This window comes from Rutilus rutilus (genome assembly GCF_951802725.1).
Source record: "Rutilus rutilus genome assembly, chromosome: 4".
In the NCBI taxonomy this organism is placed as follows: Eukaryota; Metazoa; Chordata; class Actinopteri; order Cypriniformes; family Leuciscidae; genus Rutilus; species Rutilus rutilus.
In genome coordinates this window covers 40,979,209-41,005,280 of record NC_140212.1, presented here as the reverse complement: position 1 = coordinate 41,005,280, position 26,072 = coordinate 40,979,209, and the positions used below count along the sequence as shown (strand labels likewise).

At 42.0% G+C, this 26,072-nt stretch overlaps 1 long non-coding RNA gene across 1 annotated transcript; it reads right to left on the bottom strand.

The window, feature by feature from the left end:
* Positions 1 to 6,467: 6,467 nt before the first annotated feature.
* Positions 6,468 to 7,721, bottom strand: LOC311289512. Its single transcript, XR_014627135.1, has 2 exons — positions 7,430 to 7,721; positions 6,468 to 6,935 (listed from the first exon to the last, which is right to left on the bottom strand). It is a non-coding gene; the product is annotated as an uncharacterized lncRNA (long non-coding RNA).
* Between the last annotated feature and the right edge of the window lie 18,351 nt (positions 7,722 to 26,072).

The window sequence follows — 26,072 nt, the reverse complement described above, 5'->3', positions numbered from 1 at the left end:
TAACACAAACACACAACTATATCATACATGTAAAAAGCATATGAGATTTGCCCACACAACAAATGGGAAGCTCACGAGAAGCCCAAAATCCTACAGCACTCGCTTCTAGCAGCTGTAAAACCAATAAAGACAATCAGTACTGCGCAATGCACTGCGTATGGACAACACACATCTATTAATGTACCTGAAAAATAGTCACATTGACCAAAAACGCATCTAATCTAATGAATACCCTCTTTTCTTCTCGCTCGACTCCGAGCTGAATTCTCCACAGCTTCCGCCTGCAATGCAAGATCTGGTTGTCTGTACCTGAAGCTCCTGCGCACTGTCGCGTAATATATTTTAAAGGCAGCTGGAAACAATTAAATGAGAGTGATATTAATAAGAACAACATAAATCACAGTAAAATTAAACAAAGGAGAAAAAATGCGGGTGAAATTGAAGAAATACACACCGGAATCAAACTATGCTTTTTGAAATTGGGGTTTTATTCTAACTGCTGTTTAAAATAAGTGACAGCGGTCAATGGAAGCACAATTAAACAGATAAAAGTCGGATTAAGAAAAAAGTTTGCCTTGTTCGAAGAGATTTCACAAGGGAAAATTAGATTTCACTAGTTAAAAAAAAAGAAAATAAAAAAAAAGAAAAAAAAAAAAGAAAATTGTAGAAACAGTTTACAGTAAATTTGAAGATGACATATAATCAAATGTCACAAAAACTCAAGTTTAACCAGTGGATCAATGCCCAAATCCACAGAATACTAAACTCAATTCAAACTCAAATACAGTGTAATGCACTGCAACAGGTCAGATTTAAATCGATTTCTCCAAACCAAAATATGTTATAATTAAATACGATAACACAAACTGTAATACGGCAGTGGTTGAGGTACAAGAGAAACAAAGGCACATTAACAAAGCCACAACCCGCGTTTCACATACTAACCATGCAGAACCAGAAATATGCTTTAAACCATACAGTTATACTGTACTGTAATAACTTGCAGGAGACAAATCCATTCAAGTAAGTTCATTTACTTCAGAGACATCAAAAGCCAGCAGTACACATGATAACAGCCAGGTGTGATCCATGTCTAACTAACAAGTTCTTCTTTGCTACTCTTAAGCCAAAGTCAAACTGCATTAGATTGCCCCCTACAGGTCAATCTACCAAAAGCTCACTCTACAACATCCCCTTCCCCCCAAGTTTACAATATAATCATCATACTATAAACTTGAGAACAATCCTGTACTCACAATACAGTTACATAATTTTTTTTTTTTTTTTTTTTTTTACTTCATTTCATAATCTTTCAAATGACCAGGCAATTTCCTGGTTCTTTGTGACCTTCTCATAATCACAACAGGGCTAACAGATTTGTTCATTTCAGTTATTATCTCAGCAGCTGGAGAAGAAGCCCCATCTGCTTCAAGGGGATTAACTTCCCCAGGAATGTCCTCAGCCCCTGTTTTCTCAGTCTCTTTAGAGCATACAGCAGCAGAGTTGTCAAAAAAGTCAAAATCAGGAGATTTACCGTCCATTGCCTCCCCTGAAAGCTTCACAAGCAATTTCTGTCGGCCATGAATTTGATCCACATGTCTTCGGACCACTCTCCCATCGCCCAGCATTACTTTATAAGAAAGTGGTCCAGTCACAGTCTCTATGTCCCCCGGAATCCATTTCGGTCCATAACTAAAGTTGCGAACCAGTACTGGATCTCCGACACCAAAACTGCGTTCACGGGCCTTCGTATCATGATGTGCTTTTTGCTTTTGTTGTTGTTTCTGAATCTTCCTCGTCAAATCAGGATGCATAAAGTCCAAAGAACACCGCAATTTCCGTCCTTGCAACAGTTCAGCTGGAGAGAGACCGGTGGTGGTCTGAGGAGTAATCCTATAGCTGAATAACACTCGGGCCAATTTAGTTGCAATTGTGCCTTCCACACATTTTTTTAGCATTCCTTTCAGAATTTGTACAGCCCGTTCCACTAACCCATTACTGGAAGCATGGTAAGGTGCAGAAGTAACATGCTGTACTCCGTTTTTATTCAGGAACTCTTTAACTTCGGCACTAACAAAACAAGTAGCATTATCTGATACAATAAGTTCCGGTAGACCCTGGTTACTGAAACTCTTACGTAAACATTCAATGGTGGCAGCAGATGTGGCTGAGTTCACAGGATACACGTCTATCCACTTTGAATGTGCATCAATCAAGACCAAGAACATTTTCCCCATGAATGGTCCAGCATAATCTACATGCAGTCTTTGCCATGGTTTTTCTGGCCAATTCCAAGGATGCAGTGGGGCTACAGCCGGAACGTTCCTATGCTGTTGACACAGACAACAGGTTTTAACCAACCTTTCAACATCTTGATCTAGCTTAGGCCACCACACATAACTTCGGGCCATAGCTTTCATCCTGGATACTCCTGGGTGGCACTGATGCAGTTGGTTCAGGACTTCTGGTCTACCCACACTGGGAATAATGATTCTGGCCCCCCAGAGCACACAACCATCCTGTACACTTAATTCATCTTTTCGTGATGTAAAAGGGTCAAACTCTGCTCCAATTAATTCATGCCCACCACGTTGCACCATTTCTCTCACCCTGGATAATACCGGATCTTTTTGCGTCCACCCTCTCACTTGTTCGGCAGTAATTAAGGTTACGTCTGCATTCTCCAGCATCAGGACTCTGTCCTCCTGTTCAATGTCCGATTCCGTTGACAATGGTAACCGACTTAGAGCATCTGCGTTTCCATGATCTTTTCCCGGCTTGTAGAGGATGTTATATTCATAGGCTCTTAGTGTCACAGCCCATCGCTGGATCCTAGGAGATGACATTTGAGGAACAGCTTTTAACTCATTAAATAAAGACAACAAGGGTTTATGGTCCGTAACTATAGTAAATTTACGACCATACAAATACTTATGGAAGCGTTGTAAGCCGAACATGATGGCCAACCCTTCCTTGTCCAACTGCGAATAATTCCGCTCAGCTTGATTCAAAGTCCGTGACATAAATCCAATGGGTCTCTCACTCCCATCTGGCATCTTATGTGAAAGAACTGCACCTAGGCCATAAGGAGAAGCATCACATGATAAAATCACATCCTTCTGGGGGTCATAGTGGACCAGAACTTGTACTGATTGGATCATTTTCTTGGACTGAGCAAAAGCAACCTCTTGTTCCTCCTTCCAGTTCCATTTTTCATCTTTCCGCAGCAACTGGTGCACAGGGGCTAAAACGGTAGACAAGTTGGGTAAGAACTTATTATAGTAGTTTAATAGTCCTAAATAGGCCTTCAACTCTGTCACATTCTTTGGTGATGGGGCGTTTTGAATAGCAGTCACCTTTTCTGGTACGGGGTGGAGACCGGTCTCATCTACTTTATGACCCAAGAACGTTACCTCTTTTTCCATGAAGGAACATTTGCTCCGTTTCAACCGCAGTCCTGCTTCTTGCAATCTTTCCAATACCTTGGCAAGCGTTTGAAGATGTTCCTCATCATTGCGACCAGTCACCAGAATGTCATCCAGGAAAACTGCCACATACGGAAGACCTTGCAGTACACCCTCAATGGTCCTCTGAAAGATGGCAGGACTAGAAGAAACTCCAAAGGGTAAAACACGGTAAGTAAACAGGCCCTTGTGGGTATTCACTGTGACATATTTCTTGGACTCTGCATCTAATGCAATCTGATGGTAAGCATGGCTCATATCCAGGTTAGTAAACTTTTGCCCACCTGACAGTGTGGCAAACAAATCGTCTATTCGAGGGATAGGATATTGTTCCAACTTTGAGACTCGATTTACTGTTAACTTATAGTCCCCACATAGTCGTACAGTATTATCTGACTTTAAGACTGGCACTACTGGTGCAGCCCATTCTGAGTGTTTAACAGGTTCTATGATTTTTTCTTTTAACAGGCGTTCTATTTCAGTCTCTACTTTCGTCTTCATTGCATAAGGAACTGGTCTGGCTTTGAAAAATCTGGGAACTGCTTCCTTGTCAACATAAATCTTTGCTGGTGGACCTCTCAATTCACCCAGTTCCTCTTTAAACAACTCTGAATGTTGGCTAAGCACTTCAGTCAAGGTTACCTTTTCCACCCCTTGAATTTGATGTATGGCCTCCCATTCCATGCCCAAGTCTTTAATCCATCCTCTACCCAATAGATTGGGTCCTGTTCCGGGTACTACCACTACCGGTAACTCCTTCATGACTCCTTTATGTTTAACTTCCACCTGCGCAGAACCTAACACTGTTAAAGTTTGACCAGTATAGGTTTTTAACTTAAAAGAACAGGTCTTTAATTCTGGAATTTGATGCTTTGTCCATAATTTGGAAAAATTTGACCCATTCATCACAGTCACCCCACAACCAGTATCCACTTCAAAAGGTATTATTGTCTCATTAACAGCTAATGTGATAGTCAGTGGGGCAACCTTTGGAATCTCGGTTTCCTTCAAACTGTGAACTGTAAAAATACCCTCTTCATCAGATGCACTTTTTTCGTCTCTGCCCACATAATACGATCTCTGTTCTCCTCTGGTCACAACTCTCTTACGTCTTTCTCCCCCTTGTAAGTTTGTGTCTCTGGTGGAACTTTTTGATTTGCATACTTTCATGATGTGACCTTGTTTCCCACATTTGTGACATTTCTCAGAAACAAATCTGCACTCATTGGCCAAATGTTGCAAACTTCCACATCTGTAACATGCTCTGCTTTGACTTTCTTCTTGCTTCACTGCCATTTTATGCACTCTCATTGACGTGGATGTTTCTGAGTGCTTAGCTTGCAAGTCCCTCACATCCTTATTGGCCATTTCCATGGCTTGAGCTACTTTCAAAGCCTTTTCAAAGGTTAAATCCACTTCTGCCAACAGTCTACGTTGAATACGGTCATCATTTATGCCACATACCAGTCTATCCCGAAGCATTTCTGTCAATTTTTCTCCATAGTTACAATCATGAGCCAATTTCCTCAAAATTGCCACATACTCAAGTACAGTTTCCCCCTCTTCTCTTGATCTTGAGTTGAATTTAAACCGCTGTACAATTTCACTAGGTTTTGGGTTGAAATGCTCTTTAAGCAAATCCACTAATTCATCAAATGTCTTTGCTCCTGGTTTAACTGGGCTCAGTAAATTCCTCAGTAGACTGTATGTTTGACCTCCTACAGTGCTCAACAATATGGCTCTTTGCTTGACTGCTTCTGTAATTTCATTGGCCACAAAAAAATGCTGCAAGATTTCACAATATTCTTCCCAAGACTGAGATTGGCTGCGTTCGAAACCGCATACTCAATGAGTAGGTACTTAATTTCAATGAGTACTTACTTAACGAGCGCTAAAAGAGTAGATACTTTATAGCCAGATCTCGTTGAGTATGAATGAGAACCGGACATCTGCCATGTTGACGTTATCATGTGACCTACGACGCGTTATCACAAGCGCAACAACTTAAAAGATTTGAACGACACGCTTAATTAATCTGTCTGTAAATATCATGATATTGATTAAACTTGCTCATTTTGTGGTCTTTTTGAAAAAACTGCTTCCCATTTATTTTGTGAGTACATTTAGGGTTGATTTAAGTTCTTATATTTAACCCTACTAATGTGACCCACCGTTTTATCCTTAACGATATTTATTTTTATTACGAAATCCCAAAATTGTCATCTCTTGAATATGTTGTTAATTTCTTTATTTTATATCCAAACATTTTCATCCATAAGCAAAAGTGGCTTACTGCTTTGTTTTCCTCTTTTTCTTGTTAAATTTAACTCTCGTTTCATCCCTCAGGCCTATAAATAACAGAAAATGCTTTTTTTTTAAATGTATTATATAATTAATTATTTAAGAAAATAAATATTGATATTCAACCTTATAGGTTTTTTCCTGTGTATAAAATATCATAATATGTTTGCAAACCCATGATTGATATATATATATATATATATATACATACATAGCCTACATGATATACCTCATAACATCAGTAACTCGACAGCCCTACCTAGAACGGTTTTCCTCAGCGTTTGTAATGTCTGCACAAAGGGAGATTCACCTTTGGAGAAAACTGTTGATTTTATACTCGAAAAATTTAAGTATCATTATTAAAAATTAATATTACCCCAGAATGAATTGCATTGCTATTCCAGCCCCAAAACATACAATAATAACAACGATAAATGCTGATCAATTAATTATATTACTTTTTACTGTAAATTATATAATTCAATAAAACAAACAAAATGTAATGTATGTCATTTGAAATAGCTATGCATGAATACACTCTAGATGTGTATATAGTGAACATCTACATTTTCATTCAAACAATAAATAAAGCATTAATTAATTGTATTTTATTTACTGACAACAATGAGAAATATTAATAAATTAGTAAAAGAATGAATCAAAGTCACCATCACACAATAAACAAATGCATATACAAGTCAACACATGAAACAAAGCTTTATTAAAACTACAGTCAATCATGTATGTATGTAGGCTACAGGCGCTGAACCACATCCTTCTGCCATCTCAACACAGCGGTTCCCATTCTGCGGCTCTGATGAATCAGCTGACCGCCAGAGGTGAGCCGTGCCTTCGTGCCGGAGGTTGTTGCGTGATGTGTTGTGCTTCACAATCTGAGGCAATAGAGCTTTTTTTCCACAAATGCCGCCACATCATCTTTCCTTGCAGGTCCTGCTCCACCACAAAAGCTGTGCAGCAAATGCACAGAAATCAAGAATCAGAAAAGTGCTGTAATAGCTCTGTTTGAAACTACAATAATTAAAATAAACTACAACTTAATATTTAAATAGTTGTTGTATTCATTTCTGTAATGTCACAGAGCCTTTGATTGTAGCATTCAGCTTCATGAGCCACTCTCCACCGGATAAACACACATCTGTTCATCTGTCCCTGTAACATCCAGACCAGACTCACATTACCTCTGTGATTTATGAGCTCAACACTACATTTACATGTTGAGGTTGTTTTAACTTTTTATCCTACATAAATGTTCCTTAATTTATCAACAGTACTAATGGACAAATAAAATAGATAACTTATGTTTAGTTACTTTATAGATTTGTTCTACATAATAGCACACATACATCACTCAGATGCCTATTTCATATCTATATTAGACGTAGTAATCTGCAATTCTTATAGAAGATTTTCTTGCCAGATATTAAATAGACATTTAGTAATTGTATTTAAGATGTATACGGTTTAAAATGTATGCAAATCCACTTTGGAGACGTATGTGTCCTTACTGGAGCTTCTCTGTTAGCTACATAATAAAATGTGATTTACAGCAAAATCACAAATATAGCGTCTTTACATCTTCAACAATTCAACAGTTTATTGTACAGTAGTTCAACACATGCGATCATTTGATTTGTAATACTCACATTTGAAAACAGTCTCGTCCGTCATCCTTTCCGTCACGTTCGAGTATGACCTATCCTTCTTCTTCTTTTTTATGACGTATCCTCTCGCGTGGCCTCCTGGGATAGAAGAGTATCCATCGTTGAGCACTCAAAAATCTGGGCGGAAGCGAGTAAGCCATCCGGGAACTTCTCGCCTACTCTTTTATGAATACTGATGTTTCGAACGTACTGCTTCCTTCACGTACTGTTTTCGCCTACTATATAGTAGGAAAGTAGGCATATTCGAACGCACTTAAGTCCGAATCTCGCGATAATTAGTACGTCACCCAGGTAATTCTCGCCTACTCTTTTGGATTCATACATACTTTTTCGCTCGCCTACTCTTTTTCCCATACTAAATAGTAGGGAAGTATGCGGTTTCGAACGCAGCCATTGACTGTCAAATGGTGTGACTGTTCCTACCATGTTGGCCATCTTCTTTTCCAAAGCTCCAACTTGTATGGATTAAACTTCTTCACTTTCCAGCACTTCACTCCAAGGCATTTCCTTTTCTTGCTTTTATCCTCGTCGCCAAAATGTAATAACTTGCAGGAGACAAATCCATTCAAGTAAGTTCATTTACTTCAGAGACATCAAAAGCCAGCAGTACACATGATAACAGCCAGGTGTGATCCATGTCTAACTAACAAGTTCTTCTTTGCTACTCTTAAGCCAAAGTCAAACTGCATTAGATTGCCCCCTACAGGTCAATCTACCAAAAGCTCACTCTACAACAGTACAATAACAGAATATAGATTAAACTCATTAATAGATTTATCAAATAAACATGTCATCAGTATTTTACCCCATAAATCATGAAACGTACATACCCAATCCTTTACCGATCACCACGAGGTTCACTCGTCACACATGCGCTCCAAATAAATCTATAAACAAATGTTCTTTTAACTCTGCTTCACAACTTGTTTGTGCATATTAAAGATATTGGAGTAATATTTACCAAGAAAGAAGATCGTATAACACAGTAAATCCGATCAATGCACGACCAAACACACGGAGCTCTCCTGAACAGTGAAAAATGGCATCTCTGGTCGCGCGCACGCATCCAGCACAAGTGAATAGTATCGCGAGAAGAGAAGGATTTCTTAAAGGGGCCACAAATATTTTTAATGCAAAATAGAAACGAGGTATACACTACTTGGCCACAATAGTAAAAACGTTACTTACACACAATGTCGTCATTATCAGCATCATGTAAATCTGGACTTGCAGACATAGCTCCGGGCAAATATGAGGTGAGGTTAGTCTGTGAAAATAAAATGTACGGTTAAGATCGATACACCACCCAGCGTGGTGAGTAAAATTTTTTTGTTGTTATAAGTGTATTAAAATTATTATGTAGATCGCTATTTGCGATTAGCGCCTAAACGCCTAATGTTAGTTTGTTTAGGCTATTATGTTTGATTTGATATTTATAGATAATATTGCCTATTGAAATATTCAAGCAATATATGTTGCATTTATTTGTTAAACAGATCTAATACGTGTTGTAATGCTTTTTTAGTAATGTGTGTTGTCAGGTGTATCACACACATGTGATAATGTTTAATGCTAATAGCTATACCACACGTGATATTTGCGTTGTAGGGAATATCTTTGATTTATACTTGAATGTTTATCGTCTAAGCTGATGTTATGTTGTAGAAACTTATTTGGAGAAGTGAAAACATTACTGGATACTAAATGTGAATTGTTTGTATTTACAGTTTGACCGCGCACACACATAAATGTGTACATTGTGAGTTCTACACAAGTGGAATAAAGAAAAGAAAAAACACAAAATCCAAGTTAATGTTATCATTTTATGGGTAACACCCTTGCTCCGATTCGTAGCGCCTCTGTGCAGTGCACGACGACCGTTGACGTTCGAACTTGAGTGTGTGGGCCAGTAACGTTACTTCCGGTGAAAACTTCCGGTGATCTGACAGCGAGAGCCAACAGCGACCGAGTTCCATTACCACAGAGATATTTTTTCACAATGAGTGTTTTTAGGATTCAAGAGAGATGAATTGCCTTTCAGAGGGTGACAGCCTCAGCACTTCATCGTTGTGTACCGTTATGTACCGTTTTCGTCACGTTATTACAATAAAGAAGACGTCATCTTTCATGCATTCCCTGTTGACGCTGCGGTACGGGTTGAGTGGATGCAGAAGATCAGGAGGATGACTTCAACCCGACCAAATGTTTAAATGCATATCATTTTCAGTGTATTTCACCTGTGCGTTTCTATGCTTTCTATTACTGCATTTATTTTGTGCAAGTGAGATGAGTAAAGATCATAAATCATTCTGTCTGGTGTTTATATTTATATTCTGGTGTAAATTTTGTCTATTTAAATGGAGAAAAATCGATCATAACTCCAGTAAACTATGGAGTGCCGCAGGGATCTGTGTTAGGCCCTCTATTATTCTCAGTATATATGATGCCACTTGGAAATATTATAAGGAAACATGGAATTAGTTTCCATTGTTATGCTGATGACACTCAAATATATATTTCATCACGGCCAGATGAAAACGCTAAATTATCCAAATTGACAGAGTGTGTTAAAGATATAAAAGATTGGATGACGCGTAATTTTCTTTTATTAAATCCAGACAAAACAGAGGTAATACTTATCGGTTCAAAAAACCGCCCACAAAACCTCTCGCAATACAACTTTAATATAGTAGGATGTCCTGTTACTTTATCCTCTACAGTAAAAGACCTGGGTGTTATACTCGATTGCAACCTGTCTTTCAAAAATCATATTTCATATGTTACAAAAACCGCCTTTTTCCACCTTAGAAACATTGCTAAGCTACGTAATATGCTATCAGTTTCTGATGCAGAAAAGTTAGTTCATGCATTCATGACCTCGAGACTAGATTACTGTAATGCTTTATTAGCCGGTTGTCCTGCATCCTCAATTAACAAACTACAGTTAGTCCAAAATGCCGCCGCTAGAGTTCTTACTAGACCAAGAAAATATGATCATATAACACCGATTTTATCATCACTGCATTGGTTACCTATAAAGTTCCGTATTAATTACAAGGTATTGCTACTGACTTATAAAGCCCTAAACGGCTTAGCTCCAGTATATTTAACGGATCTTCTATCGCCCTATAATCCATCGCGCTCTTTAAGATCACTAAATTCAAGGCTTTTGGTCATACCTAGGATATCCAGAACCACCAAAGGAGGGAGAGCATTTTCACATTTAGCTCCAAAACTCTGGAATAGCCTTCCTGATACTGTTCGTTGCTCAGACTCGCTCTCCCAGTTTAAAACTAGATTAAAGTCGCATCTCTTCAGCCAGGCATTCATATAATATTTTTAATCTTACAGTTCAAATTACAATCCGGCCTCTAGTTAATAAACGCCAGAGGAGAACTGGCCCCCGACTGAGCCTGGGTTCTCCCAAGGTTTTTTTTTTTTTTTTTTCTCCATTGGGTCACCTGATGGAGTTTTAGGACACTATTAGGTCACTTGATGGAGTTTTTCGGTTCCTTGCCACTGTTGCCTTTGGCTTGCTCAGTTGGGGATATTCTGGGGATATCTAATTTGATTTTATCAATAAATTCCACTAGAAACAAACCTTGTTGTATTATTTTAATTTAATACTGTGAAGCTGCTTTGATACAATCTGTATTGTGAAAAGCGCTATACAAATATACTTGACTTGACTTGACTTGACTTATAAGCAGCACATACAGAATTTTAAAATATACACAAACTTACCTAGGCCTATATTAAATTGTTTGTGGTACCTACAGTTAAAAATGTAAATATAAAATATGTGATGATATTGATCAAGCAATTAATGTGTGTAAAAATATATGTGCAGAATTGAGAAAATAGTATTTATGGAGATAAATTGTAGCCTGTCACAGGGCAAACATGTGAATGTTCACGGTGCATTTTATGCAAACAACTCTAATCGTAGTTGTAACTCTATATGTACAGTAGGCATAATTCTTGTCATTGCGTATGTGTATGCAGCATAAGTCAATTACAATCTTCTGTTCGTGAACAGTTGTATTATTCACAGTGGTTGAGCTCTAGGAGATTGTGATGCTGTTTGCATGGAATGCACATTTTACCTTTGTGGCAAAGCCTGATTGAAATTAATTGTTGAAATAAATTGTTTTGTTTATCTTTTTTACATAACATGTAAAAAAGCGATTGCTAATGACACACAGTAACTAATCTAGCATACTTTCATTAAATATATCAATTTAAGCTAAAAATTTAAGAGTCTATAATTAGGCTATACTGAGCCTGATTTATACCAGAGATTTTCTTAGAATGAAGTAAATACCTTTTAGAAAAATGTTACCTGGGGTAAAACTCCCCCTGCCCTGATTTGCATTTGTATAGCTCACAGCATTTTCATTTACATGTTAAAGCCTCCCCTAGAATTAGGGGGAGGGGGGTCATGGGGGGACAACTGCTAAGCAAGGCCACGCCAATTTCCGACAATTCACATCAGTTTTCGGTGTTGCCTGCAAATTGCCGTGTGCAGTCGTAAACCTGAACTTCCACGACAATCTACAGTGCCGCTTACTGACGAAAATCCCACTTTTCATGCAGTGTTTGTATATGGCATTCCTCTCAGAAGCTCTGTCTCCAGCAGTCATTATTGTGGACATGCTGCGGGTCTCCGCATGACTGCACATTTTCTGCATTGCAGATTTCATTTGCACAAAAGCACGCCTCCGTTTTCTATCGATTGAATCTCCTGGAGACATTATCAAGAGCGTGCAAAAACAGGATGCATTCAACATGCTAAAATATTAGAATAATACGGGACCCTTATAAGATGCCGTTGTTTACCTGGATGCGATTGATGTTAAGATTTCATAATGTAATGGGGTTTCAAATCAAAATATGACTTCCTGTTGCGAAACAGGACAGCGATTTCATACATGTCCACTGGACACTAGGACTTAAAGGGTAACTAAACCCCTGGTCAGAGCCTGACTCCACCCACTGGCAATATTTGAAAAATGCTTGAAAAGTGGGCAGAGCCCAGCAGAGATAGAGGGCACAAACCGTGACCGGGGGGTGTGCACCTGAGACCTGGGCTGCGTTCAGCCCCGACAAAACGTTGCACAACGTTTTTTAAACAGAAACGGTGATGCGTTGAACACACTGTTCTGATGATGCAAGAGTTGCAACTATGGCAGCTGAGAAGGCCATTCTTTGTGTTCTTTGTGAAGAATTTTCGGAGCCTGATGAAATCGGTATAAATATGTGTTTAATGCTACAAAATATGCCCGATGTTACAGTAACTGCACTTGCCGCCCAGAACAAAAGAGAACATCCCAATCGAGTGAAGGGATTAGTGGAAACTGAAATGGAAGCACACATCTTACCTAATTCAGACTAAAACACTTCTATTTAGCCTCACATACTGACTTTATTTGTAGTTCATACTGTTTTAATACCCTGTATTTTCTTTCTCATTTTTAGGAAAAGCACTTAATTACCATTGTTTATTTCTATACCAAATGTCATACACTTGCAATGAAGCTAAAAATATAAACAACTACATCATTATGTTGATATCCTATATTTTTACAATAAAACTTACGACAAACATGTCTTCTAATATCCTCAGTTGTTGCGTATACCGAGCTGCATCGAACACATTTGTAAATTACTTTCCTTGAACCCATTGTGCGAGTTCACTTTAATACCACGTGCTTTATATACATGTTGCTGCTGATTGGACTGCAGTTCTGACACACCCACCAAACAAGAGAAAACGTATCTCAAACCCCGTTGCACACCGGTTCACGCCGTTTCCAGGAAACATGACGTTCAACCCGGAAACCATAGCAAAACGTTGCGCACCGTTTTGAACTTGAACGTGCCCCTGCTGCCAGTGTCAGACTCTCTAAAATGGAGAGTGACTCACAGGGTCGCAAGACGACATAAAGTACATGCATCTGATGAGTTTTATCGAGTTGATGTCAATAGCGCACGCTCTCTGTAGGCATATTCATATTTTGCCACTATGTGGAAAAAAATCCACGCTAATCTTGTTGATGTTCTTGATGAGACAACATAGTCCAAGCGAGCTCAAACAAATCAGTGTTAAGACAAGCTGGAGCTAAACTGTTACAAATCCACTGGAGGCGAGTTGCAGAACACTAGTGCAGTTTATCCAAACGTGATCATAATTAGTCGTGGCAATTTCAAAACACTGCTTCATGATGCTTCGAAACCTTTACGAATATTTTGTTCTGAATCAATGGTTTGGAGCGTGTATCAAACTGCCAGAGTCACGTGATTTCAGTAAACAAGGCTTCATTACGTCACAACTGTTTCTAAACGTTTCCAAACACTTCGAAATGTCAGTGGTTCACCACTAGGGGCGATGATCTCTGTCAACCCATTAAACATGAGGAGTCACTGAGAACCATTGAACAAGTGTCTGGGTTTTACCTAATCTCTGATCAGTTTTATACATTTTTAGACGTTTTAATTAGACATAGTATAATTAAAATGATTAATGGTATAGTCTCTTATAGATCTGTTTAGCTGAGACATTCACAGAACAAACAAAACAAACCCTGACAATTGATAAAATAACATATAGACACTTGATAATCTTATTAGATGATTAGATAATAGCATTTAAAAGATTTTACTGTCAATAAAATCTGCATTAGATTTGTAAAAGGTGTTTTTATGCACGTTTTGCCAGGGTTTTGTTGCATTTACACGGTTCTGACCACTAGGGGAGGAGCTGCAAACGGAGACGTGAAGTCGGACACTTTCTGGTTCCCGTAGTGACCGCTCACATGGTGTTTGCATACTTTACCACAGCTGAAGTGAAATAAATGCAATATTTGCCAAATACACAGATGTTTCAGAAACATTTTCATTCAATACTTTATGTACTGCTTCATACAGCGTCTGTTTGAACAAGAATAAAGTTCAACATAAGCCTATAGGGATCTCCCAGTCACACGACCCCTAGCCGCATGTCAGCCATTTTGACGGAATACATCCGTCAGCTACTCAGTGGCAATGGATCTATTATTAGGGGTGGGTAATACATTAGAGAGTATATTATTATACTAATAATATAATTATTAGTATAATTATTTTATAATTAGCCTAAATATTGCAATACTTTGCGCTACAGTATTGATATAATTGCGTGCGCAAAATATCTCGATACTGAACAGAATCGATTTTTTCTCCCACCACTATCTATTATTAGCGCAGATTTATACAAGTACATACAAGAGGAAGATAAAGGAATTAGGAATCATAGATCCATATGAAGCACCACAAGTTCTTTTTACAGGCATTAAATGTGTAGAAAAACTTCCTGACATTGAGTTCGGTGACATTTACAGCTACCTTAAAGGGGTCATGACATGCTTTTTTCTTTTCTTTTATGTTCCCTTAGGTGCAATTATAGTATTACTATAGTTTTTTGGACAAAAAAACGTTTAAAATTTAGTGATTTATGACCTTTTCCCACCCTGTTTCTCATCCTCTGATTCAAACAGTCTGTTTTGGGGTGTTTCCCCTTTAAGAGTTCAGTGTTAACGCCCACTGTTACGATTGGCTAATGTCAGTGCCTATGCAGCAATTGTTAACGCCCCCTTGTCAAAACGTGCGGTGATGAGTGCGAGGCGATGGCGATTGCAATGATGTTGAGTCGGAATCAGAGGAAATGAACCATCAACACAACTCAGAATGCAAAAGCCCGTCCACATAGAAAATGTGAAACTATTTTGTCAGTTTGACAGCCTACATCTTTTAATAGCCTACGGGGCATGAACATGACGGTCATGAAAACAATAAGTAGGCTAAACTAAGTAAAAACACGGTGATTATTCATAATGAATTAAACTGCAATTAACGTTTTAAAAAAGTTGTAAGTTTTAAATAGCCTACATTACTTACAGTTTGCGTCGTTGTTGTTGAGCCCAGAATAGTCCACACAGCCTTATCTTATACAAAGGTTTTCTGGCAAAGCCAGCATCATACTGCGATTGTTCTCAACTGTCACTCATCCTTGAAATGTGGAGAACACATGCTTAAATTAACACTGCCGTGACTGGGACAGATGTGAAGCGTGTGACAGATGCGATGATGAAATGAGGCGTAGTTATCTTGCGCTTGAAGCGTAGTTGTCTATGCTGGAGGCGGTCATATGCAAATGACTGGTACGTCACTTCGTACCGTGACGTCACTTCATACCATGGATCCAGAACGAGCTGTATTTAGAGCTTGATTAAATAAATGATTCGTTTATAATGGGGAGGACGTCTTAAGCTATGAAACTTGCAGGACGTTTTAATGGTACAAAGACCTCTTATATACCAAAAGATCAAGGCAAATTTGGTTTCTCATGTCATGACCCCTTTAAGTTATTCACTTCCCATCACGCTACACCGGAGCTTCATTAAAAGCATACAAAAGCTTAGCAGGCTATCGGTTGTCATGGACGGTGTAAAGATATTCCTTTTGTATGATCACGTATCTGATCGCATCCAACTGCACAGCATCGCTCGGGCATGATATATACAATATTTCTATTGGATCGATCTCCTGGAAAGCCACACCACTTTCTTTTTTTCCGGTTGAGTGAACGCTGTGCGTGTGTGTCTGCCGCTGCTCACCGGGAGTCTCTCCTTCCCTGCTGTCGCTGGATTCCTTCTCTATGTCATTTACCACCGAAGTCTAGTGGACTACTGCATCTCTTCTCGCCGAATCTGTCTGCTCTGTCGCTGAAGCATTGTTGCTTGATGCTGTTGTATCAATCCGTGGATTAATGCTACAAACTTTGCTACAAACTCTGCTACATTGCTCCTCCAGTTCTGTTTGCCACTGCCCGGTACGCCTGCTTTTCCCCTGCATGAGCTTTCTTCCTCTCTCCCCTCACAGTGACTGCCGCTGAGGTAAGTGTGTTTCTACCCGCTTGCCTCGTTGTTGTCCCCAGTCTGTTCTGTGGTTGGTGTACTAAACTGCGCTGATTACATTGCGGATTGGGTTGTGTTGTGAGCCTGGTTGGCTAACATGTAGCATTAGCGTGGTGTTTCTCGGTGTTGCTTGTGGCAACTTTACTGTGTCGATATCATGTTTCTCGCTGGCAGCTGGATTAATGTCCTCTCAGCTTGCTTTATGCTGTGCATATGTGTTTTTTGTAATTTGGCAATGGAGCCTGTTTACACCCCTGCTACTCTCAAACTTTTTCGCTGCCACGCCCCCCTGGACCCGACGCTGTACAAACACTGCTGCTCGCTTGGAATTATTCGTCGTCCGCGTTACGCTCATCGTTTCAAAAGGGAACCGACTCTCATCTATGAACATGATGCTCAAATTCCAACTGTTTACACGCCCGACCGTTGTCGACGATACCAGCCAAAGAACAGGGGAATTAACTTTGACAACCTTCGTCACCCCCCTAGGCTGCCTCCTCCTGCCTCGTCATCATGTCAGAACTTTAACATTGACCACTTAAATGTGCGCTCAATCTCAAACAAAACGGCCCTAATAAACGATATCATTGTGGACAAAAAATGTGATTTGTTTTGTCTCTCAGAGACCTGGCAAAAACCCGGTGACTACATTAATTTAAACATGCTGACTCCCCCTGGCTACTGCTACTTATCCAAACCCAGATCTGTAGGGAGAGGGGGTGGGTTGGCTGTAGTGTACCGCTCAGATCTGACTGTTAAAGAACTTAGGCCATTTGAAGTGACATCCTTTGAATATATTGCTGTGAAGGTTGTTTCAACCATACCCCTTCTGCTATTGCTAATCTATCGCCCCCCTAAACCATCTGTAAATTTTCTGTCTGAATTGAATGAACTTCTCACTGTTATTTCATCTCTTTGCTCTGCTATTATTATGTTAGGGGATTTTAACATTCATGTGGATACAAATTGTTCATACACCTCAGAGTTTAACTCTGTATTGGACTGTTTTAGTTTAACACAGCATGTTGACTTTCCTACTCACACTCACGGCCACACTTTGGATCTGCTCTGCTCTTCCGGTCTAAATGACATCTCTGTCTCTGGTTCCATCTCAGGTGTCTCTGACCATAAGCTTATTGAATGCCGTTTTCATATGATCACTCCTCCTCCATCCTCAGAAAAAACAACTATCACATGTCGTAACATCAGGCCAATAAACCACAGCATGTTTGCTGCCTCTATAGAGGCCTCACCACTATTGGACCTTGACGAGCTCTCGTCCGCGGATGACTTAGTTGCTACGTACAATGGCACCCTGACCAGCCTGCTTGATAGCTTAGCCCCTGTCAGGACTAGGCTTATACCAGCTAACCGTACTTGCCCCTGGTTCACCCCTGAGCTCAGGAAACTTAAGGCCTCTGGCCGCCGTCTTGAACGGCTATATAAGAAAACTGGCCTTACAATTCACTCCATGCTTTACACCGAACATACTCTGACATATAGGGATGCCCTCAATGCTGCCCGTTCAAACTATTACTCATTACTCATAACGTCCTCCATGACCAGGCCTAAAACCCTTTTCAGGACTGTGGACAAACTCCTCAAACCACCTGTCACTGCCTGTCCTAAGACCCCTGAGCAGTGTCAGGCTTTCTTACACTTCTTTGATGACAAAATTAGCCAAATTTACCACCGCTTCAACCACAATGCTATCTCTCTCTCTTCATCTCTCCCCTCTCTGGGTCCTAAGCTCTCCCATTTCACCGCTATTGACTCCCTCACTATCACTGACATTATTAATAAATCAAACTCTTCATCGTGTCAGCTTGACCCTGCCCCCACCCCTCTACTTAAAGCCTGCAACACATCCTTATCTGAACCCATTGCACTGATTGTAAATACCTGCCTGAACTCTGGTGTTGTGCCTGCTGCCCTCAAGACTGCTGCAGTCACACCCATTCTCAAAAAACCGGACTGCGACCCAACATCACTATCAAACTACCGCCCTATCTCCAACCTCCCCTTTCTGGCCAAGGTAATGGAAAGAGTGGTGGCTTCTCAACTTCACACTTTTCTTAATCACCATGACCTGTACGAGTCTTTTCAATCGGGCTTCCGTTCATGTCACAGTACAGAGACTGCTCTTCTACGCATAGTTAATGACCTCCTCCTGTCTGCTGACTCTGGTTCACTTAACATTCTCATCCTCCTTGACCTTAGTGCTGCTTTCGATACCATCAACCACAATGTTCTAATTGCCCGTCTGTCTGCTATTGGTGTTTCTGGCACAGCACTCACTTGGTTTCAGTCTTACCTCTCCAACAGAAAGCAATTTGTAACATTGGGTTCACATCAGTCTTCCAAGTCCCCTGTCACTCGTGGTGTTCCCCAGGGTTCTGTACTTGGGCCCCTACTTTTTCTCATATACATCCTCCCTATTGGGCAGATCATACGCAGCCACGGTCTTAACTTCCACTGTTATGCAGATGACATCCAACTCTATCTTACCACTCCCTCTCCCTCTGACCCACCACCATGCTCCCTCACTGACTGCCTTTCTGACTTAAAATTATGGATGCAAAACAATTTTCTCAAACTCAACACAGATAAAACCGAAATTCTCCTGATCGGCCCTAAAAGCATCCTCTCCAAATCTCCCAGCTTCACTCTCAACATTGATGGTTCACCTGTTCACTCTACCCCTGTTGTTAAAAACCTTGGCATTCTGCTTGACTCCTCCCTTAGCTTTGATCCTCATATCAAATCACTCACTAAGACTGCCTTCTTTCACCTCCGCAACATTGCTCGCCTCCAACCCTTCCTCTCTGTTAGTGATGCTCAGATTTTGGTTAACTCCTTTATTATGTCCCGTCTAGACTACTGCAACTCACTTTTCCTTGGTCTCCCTGCTAAATCACTTCAAAGGCTACAATATATTCAAAACTCAGCAGCCAGGCTCCTCACCCATACCAGACGATCAGCACATATCACCCCTATTCTCCACCAACTCCACTGGCTACCGGTTCCGTCCCGGATCAAATACAAAGTATTACTACTCACCTTCAAAGCACTCCACAACCTTGCTCCCCCCTACATCCGTGACCTCCTGATCCCTTACACTCCATCCCGCTCACTCAGATCCTCTGACCAAAATCTCTTGGCTATCCCCCGCTCCAGACTCTCCACCCTGGGTGGCAGGTCCTTCAGTGCCTTGGCCCCCAAAATCTGGAACCGCCTCCCACAACCTCTTCGAGACTGTACTTCTCTTTCCCTCTTTAAAGCACATCTCAAGACCTTTTTGTTTAACGATCACTTCTCCACACCTAACTCATAACTTCATATAGATAACTTGTCTTGTTGTATTTTTTGGTTGTTGTTGTTGTGTTTCCTTGCCTTCCTACTATGTAAAGCGTCCTTGGGTTTGAGAAAGGCGCTATATAAAATAAACTTATTATTATTATTATTATTCTATTCCGTCAAGATGGCTGCTCTAAATGGCGTGACGTCCCTATATGTGCTATCATTGAAGTGGTTTTTTATGCTGCGTTCACACCAAACGCGAATATGCGTCTAAATTCGCGCCTGCCACGTCTAGTTATTCGCGTGACCACTTTGTGTTCATTCGCGCGTCAAGAGCGAAATCGGTGGGCTTTTTTTAGATGTTTATCGAGCATTAGCATTATTCGAGAGAGTCACCGCTCGTATATGCTCTGGAGAGCAGAAACAGCTGCGTAGGGGACATCGTCGCTGTACTCGGGTCCACCAGACCCTCCGGAGGGTTTCAGGAGTTTCACAATTTGCTCCAGGAGCTAGGTTTGGTGGACCGACGCTGACGAGGACAGCGTAGGCCGTATAAGGCCTCTGCCTCGAGTGGTCGCTGCCTGACGAGCCCGCGCTGTACAGCCCGGCGCGAGGTTCACCCTCGCCCGCACCCACCTAATCTGTCATTTATTTTTGTTTTGATAATAAATGGAGCCAGCCTCCAAAAGTGAATCCTGTTATTTAAAAAAAAAAGTTTTTATACACTAAATTGTGTTTGTTGTCTTTACATCAGATTAATAATGTTTCATATAATCTAGAATAGATATGGAATAAATAGCATTCAATACAAAATGAGTATCTCTTTTTTCAACTCGGGCGGCAGACGCAAATTCGCGTCAAACGCGTGAATGCACAAAAAGCACTAATAAAATCATTCGCGCTTAATGCGCCAGACGCTCAATTCGCGCCAACTTGACGCACGAATGAGGCGAATTCGCGTCTGCCGCGCTAAACGCCTCATTCGCGCCGCAAGACCTCCAGACGCGCGTAAACGCGTTTTACCATTGACTTAACATTGAAATCACTCGCGCCAGACGCATATTCGCGTGAAGTCAGTTTTATTTTGATAAACATGACACAATATAACATTGCGACTACTTGAAAAGAGTGTTTACTGTTATAAAAAAACTGATTTGTGAGCTTTAGAGGAACTAAAGGTGTTTGAATAAACACGAAAAAGACGTGATCGTTGTCATGCGGTGGAACAGCTGTGTCGTCATCAGAGCTCGTGCAGCCACTCTTGAGAAGCTGTGCTGGCTGAGTTCTCCGGCTACTCTCGAACAGTGTTGGGAACGTTACTTTAAAAAAGTAATTAGTTATAGTTACTCACTACTTGTTCCAAAAAGTAACTGAGTTATTAACTGAATTACTCTATAATAAAAGTAACTCGTTACCAGGGAAAGTAACTATTTGCGTTACTGTAAGAAAAAAAAAAGTTGCTATATGTCAAAGAATTTGGATTTCTTTGAGCAGTTTTTAAGTCAGTTGAAATGAGTAGAACAGACAGGTGTTTGTACATAACTTTCAATATTTATTGCACGTCGACAGACAGCAAGAGGTTTATCCTGCACTTCAAGCATTATCTTTGTAAGAAAAGTAAACAGTTACACCATATAAAGTGCATTTAACTCTGCAAATTAAATCAACCTCTCTCAACTTTTTATTAAAAGTTTTATTAATAAAGTAAAGGCATTGGACCAGTTTATTTGTAGTGCACTGACTGTGCACATTATATAAGATTAATATATTTGTTTTCCTTAAAATTTTAATTAGCAGTAACTTAAACACTTTTTGATGTTTGAACGCCTCACACACACACACACACACACACACACGCGCACGCACACAAATGTAAACACTTTGCGACTTTTCGATCGCGCCCGCGCCTCTCTTTCTCTCTCTCTCTCTCTCTCTCTCACACACACACACAAACGTAAACACTTTGCAACTTTTCGTTCGCGCCCGCGCCTCTCTCTCTCTCTCTCTCTCTCTCTCTCTCTCTCTCGGTTCAATACGAATACATGTACCGTTCCACCCCTAGTTCTTGCCTTTGACCTCAATGAATTTGAAGTAGTGCTTATATCTCCACCTTGAAAATGCCAACTTTTCATCGGATTGCTCCTGACTCGCCATCTCTGCTGCTTCGTCGAATCTCTGTTTAGCTGGTGTGTGTGTGTGTGTGTGTGTCGCGTGTGCTGGCATGTGTGTAAAAACACTGGCTTAATCGCTTACCTTGTTATTAACCCACCTCCTCAATCGCTGTGCGAGCCAGGGGTGCGTTCGGATTACACAGTTTATTCAATCAATGCATAGTAACGCACCGCATTTAACGTTCAGTAATGTTAACGGCGTTGTAACGACGGGAAAAGTAATTGGTTAGATTACCCCGTTACTGAAAAAATAACGTCGTTACCTAACGCCGTTCTTTTAAACGGCGTTATTCCAAACACTGCTCTCGAATCGCTCTCACGGTACTTTGATGGCATACGTCACGTGGCGTCGGCGCTGTATCAAGTTGGACAAAATTTCGAACCGGCATGCACTGCTTCAAGTCAGCCGCTGATCGGTCTGTGCAGAGCTGTATTAAGTCCAACAAGCCTAAGGACTAATCACTAAACAAGACACACCGTTAAACATGATTAGACAATTAACCAATGACAACATGACACAAAAGACTAGGGAAGCTCATAGCAGGATCACAGGAGGGCAAGGGAATCACATGACAAGACAGGAAACATGACTGACATGAAACATGAGCCCAAAGCATTACATAAACTCTGCAGGACGTAATTCCTTGAATTCAGTTTTGGGTTGCTTCTAGAGGGTGTGCCGTTGTCCTGCGCAGAATCTGCTTGCTTCTATTTTTGACTACTCTAAATAAACTCTGACCATTTATCACTGGAAAATAACAGATCCAATCCTGAGATCCAGAAAGAAAAGAAACGAGACTTAATCAGGGTAGACTGCTCTTTGTGCTACTCTAATCTTTAACTTTGTTTTTCAGTCCCTAAACAGGAAGCCTGCTGAAGGACACACAGAGGACTGAGACTTTAGGGGATTTCATGAATAATTTTTAATATTTGCTTTTACTTTGCAAGTTTTAAACATTCAGTTATATTATCCATATGCATTTATTTATTATCTTTAAAGAGAAAAAGAGTTTCACTGATGATTAGGCAGCATTGTTAATGTAAAAAATTCCAAAGCAGTATCTTGAATAGTATTTTTACTCACAAGTGTCTGTACTCACAAATCTGTATTTACTATTTCATCCAGTGATTACATTTGTGTCCTCTTTTTAGTGAAAGGAAAGCAGAGATAAAGGACAGTAAGGGCATGTCTACATTAATCCGGATACATTTAAAAACTTATAAAAATGCTCTCCATCCACACTAGCGGTTTCTTTTGAAAAACTCCTTGTTACGTACATGTATGTATTTAGAGTGTTGTAATAGGGATATGTGGGTAGTTTGTTGTGTGTGTGTGTTTCAGATGCTCATTGGATCAATCTACAGCCTGTCAGTTTTCCTGAAGGATGATGACGTCTCGGTTCACCCATCCAATCACATTACACCATCCATCCATCTTCCTCCGCTTATCCGGGGCTGGGTCGCGGAGGCAGCAGTCTAAGCAGAGATGCCCAGACTTCCCTCTCCCTAGACACTTCCTCCAGCTCTTCCGGGGGGACACCGAGGCGTTCCCAGGCCAGCTGGGAGACATAGTCTCTCCAGCATATCCTAGGTCTTCCCCGGGGTCTCCTCCCAGTGGGACGCGCCCGGAACACCTTCACAGGAAGGCGTCCAGGAGGCATCTGGAACAGATGCCCGAGCCACCTCAGCTGACCCCTCTCGATGTGGAGGAGCAGCGGCTCTACTCTGAGCTCCTCCCGAGTGACCGAGCTTCACACCCTATCTCTAAGGGATCGCCCAGCCACCCTGCGGAGAAAGCTCATTTCGTTACCCAAAGCTCATGACCATAGGTGAGAGTAGGAACGTAGATTGACCGGTAAATTGAGAGCTTCGCCTTGCGGCTCAGCTCTTTCTTCACCACGACAGACCGGTACATCGACCTCATTACTGCAGAAGCTGCACCGATCCGTCTGTCAATCTCCCGTTCCATCCTTCCCTCACTCGTGAACAAAGATACAAGATACTTAAACTCCTCCACTTGAGGCAGGAACTCTCCACCAACCTGAAGTGGGCAAGCCACCCTTTTCCGACTAAGGACCATGGCCTCGGATTTGGAGGTGCTGATTCTCATCCCAGCCACTTCACACTCGGCTGCAAACCGTCCCAGTGCATGCTGAAGGTCCTGGTTTGATGAGGCCAACACGACAACATCATCCGCAAAGAGCCGGTTCCTAGAAATTCTATCCATAAAAATTATGAACAGAACCGGCGACAAAGGGCAGCCCTGCCGGAGTCTAACATGCACCGGGAAGAAGTCTGACTTACTGCCGGCAATGCGAACCAAGCTCCTGCTTCGATCATACAGGGACCGGACAGCCCTTAGTAACGGACCCCGGACCCCATACTCCCGGAGCACCCTCCACAGGCTTCCGCGAGGGACACAGTCGAATGCCTTCTCCAAATCCACAAAGCACATGTGGACTGGTTGGGCAAACTCCCATGAACCCTCCAGCACCCTGTAGAGGGTATAGAGCTGGTCCAGTGTTCCACGACCTGGACGAAAACTACACTGTTCCTCCTGAATCCGAGGTTCTACTATCGGCTGTATTCTCCTTTCCAGTACCCTGGCATAGACTTTCCCGGGGAGGCTGAGAAGTGTGATCCCCCTGTAGTTGGAACACACCCTCCGGGCCCCCTTCTTAAAAAGAGGGACCACCACCCCGGTCTGCCATTCCAGAGGCACTGTCCCCAACCGCCACGCAATGCTGCAGAGGCGTGTCAGCCAAGACAGCCCCACAACATCCAGAGACTTGAGGTACTCAGGGCGGATCTCATCCACCCCCCCTGCCTTGCCACCGAGGAGTTTCTTGACTACCTCGGTGACTTCAGCCCGGGTGATGGACGAGTCCAACTCTGAGCCCTCAGCCTCTGCTTCCTCAATGGAAGACGTGACGGCGGGATTGAGGAGATCCTCGAAGTATTCCTTCCACCGTCCAACAACATCCCCAGTTGAGGTCAACAGCTCCCCACCTCTACTGTAGACAACGTTGGTAGGGCACTGCTTCCCTCTCCTGAGGCGCCGGACGGTTTGCCAGAATCTTTTCGAGGCCAGCCGATAGTCCTTCTCCATGGCCCCACCGAACTCCTCCCAGGCCTGAGTTTTTGCCTCCACAACCACCCGGGCTGCAGTCCGCTTGGCCCGTCGGTACCCGTCAGCTGCCTCAGGAGTCCCGCAAGCCAACCAGGCTCGATAGGACTCCTTCTTCAGCTTGACGGCATCCCTTACTTCCGGTGTCCACCACCGGGTTCGGGGATTGCCGCCTCGACAGGCACCGGAGACCTTACGGCCACAGCTCCGAGTGGCCGCTTCGACAATGGAGGTGGAGAACATGGTCCACTCCGACTCAATATCTCCAGCCTCCCTCGGGATCCGGTGTTGTGGAAATTCTTTTCTCAACTTTTATCAATAATTGTAAGACAGTAGGATATCTCAAAGGTTCAGAACAAAAAGAACACATCTAAATGTTAAATTTCTATCACACCGGTCAAAGCTCCGCCGGAGGTGGGAGTTGAAGATCTCTCTGACAGGAGACTCGGCCAAACGTTCCCAGCAGACCCTCACAGTACGCTTGGGTCTGCCGAGTCGGTCCGGCTTCGTCCCCCGCCATCGGATCCAACTCACCACCAGGTGGTGATCAGTTGACAGCTCCGCCCCTCTCTTTACCCGAGTGTCCAAGACATACGGCCGCAGGTCCGATGAAACGACCACAAAGTTGATCACCGACCTCCGGCCTAGGGTGTCCTGGTGCCACGTGCACTGATGGACACCCTTATGCTTGAACATGGTGTTCGTTATGGACAAACTGTAACTAGCACAGAAGTCCAATAACTGAAAACCACTCGGGTTCAGATCAGGGGGGCCGTTCCTCCCAATCACGCCTCTCCAGGTGTCACTGTCGTTGCCCACGTGGGCATTGAAGTCCCCCAGTAGAACGACGGAGTCCCCAGTTGGAGCACTTTCCAGCACCCCTCCCAGAGACCCCAAGAAGGCCGGGTACTCTGCACTGCCATTTGGCCCGTAGGCACACACGACAGTGAGAGACCTATCCCCGACCCGTAGGCGCAGGGAAACAACCCTCCCGTTCACCGGGGTGAACTCCAACACATGGCGGCTGAGCTGGGGGGCTATAAGCAAACCCACACCAGCCCGCCGCCTCTCAC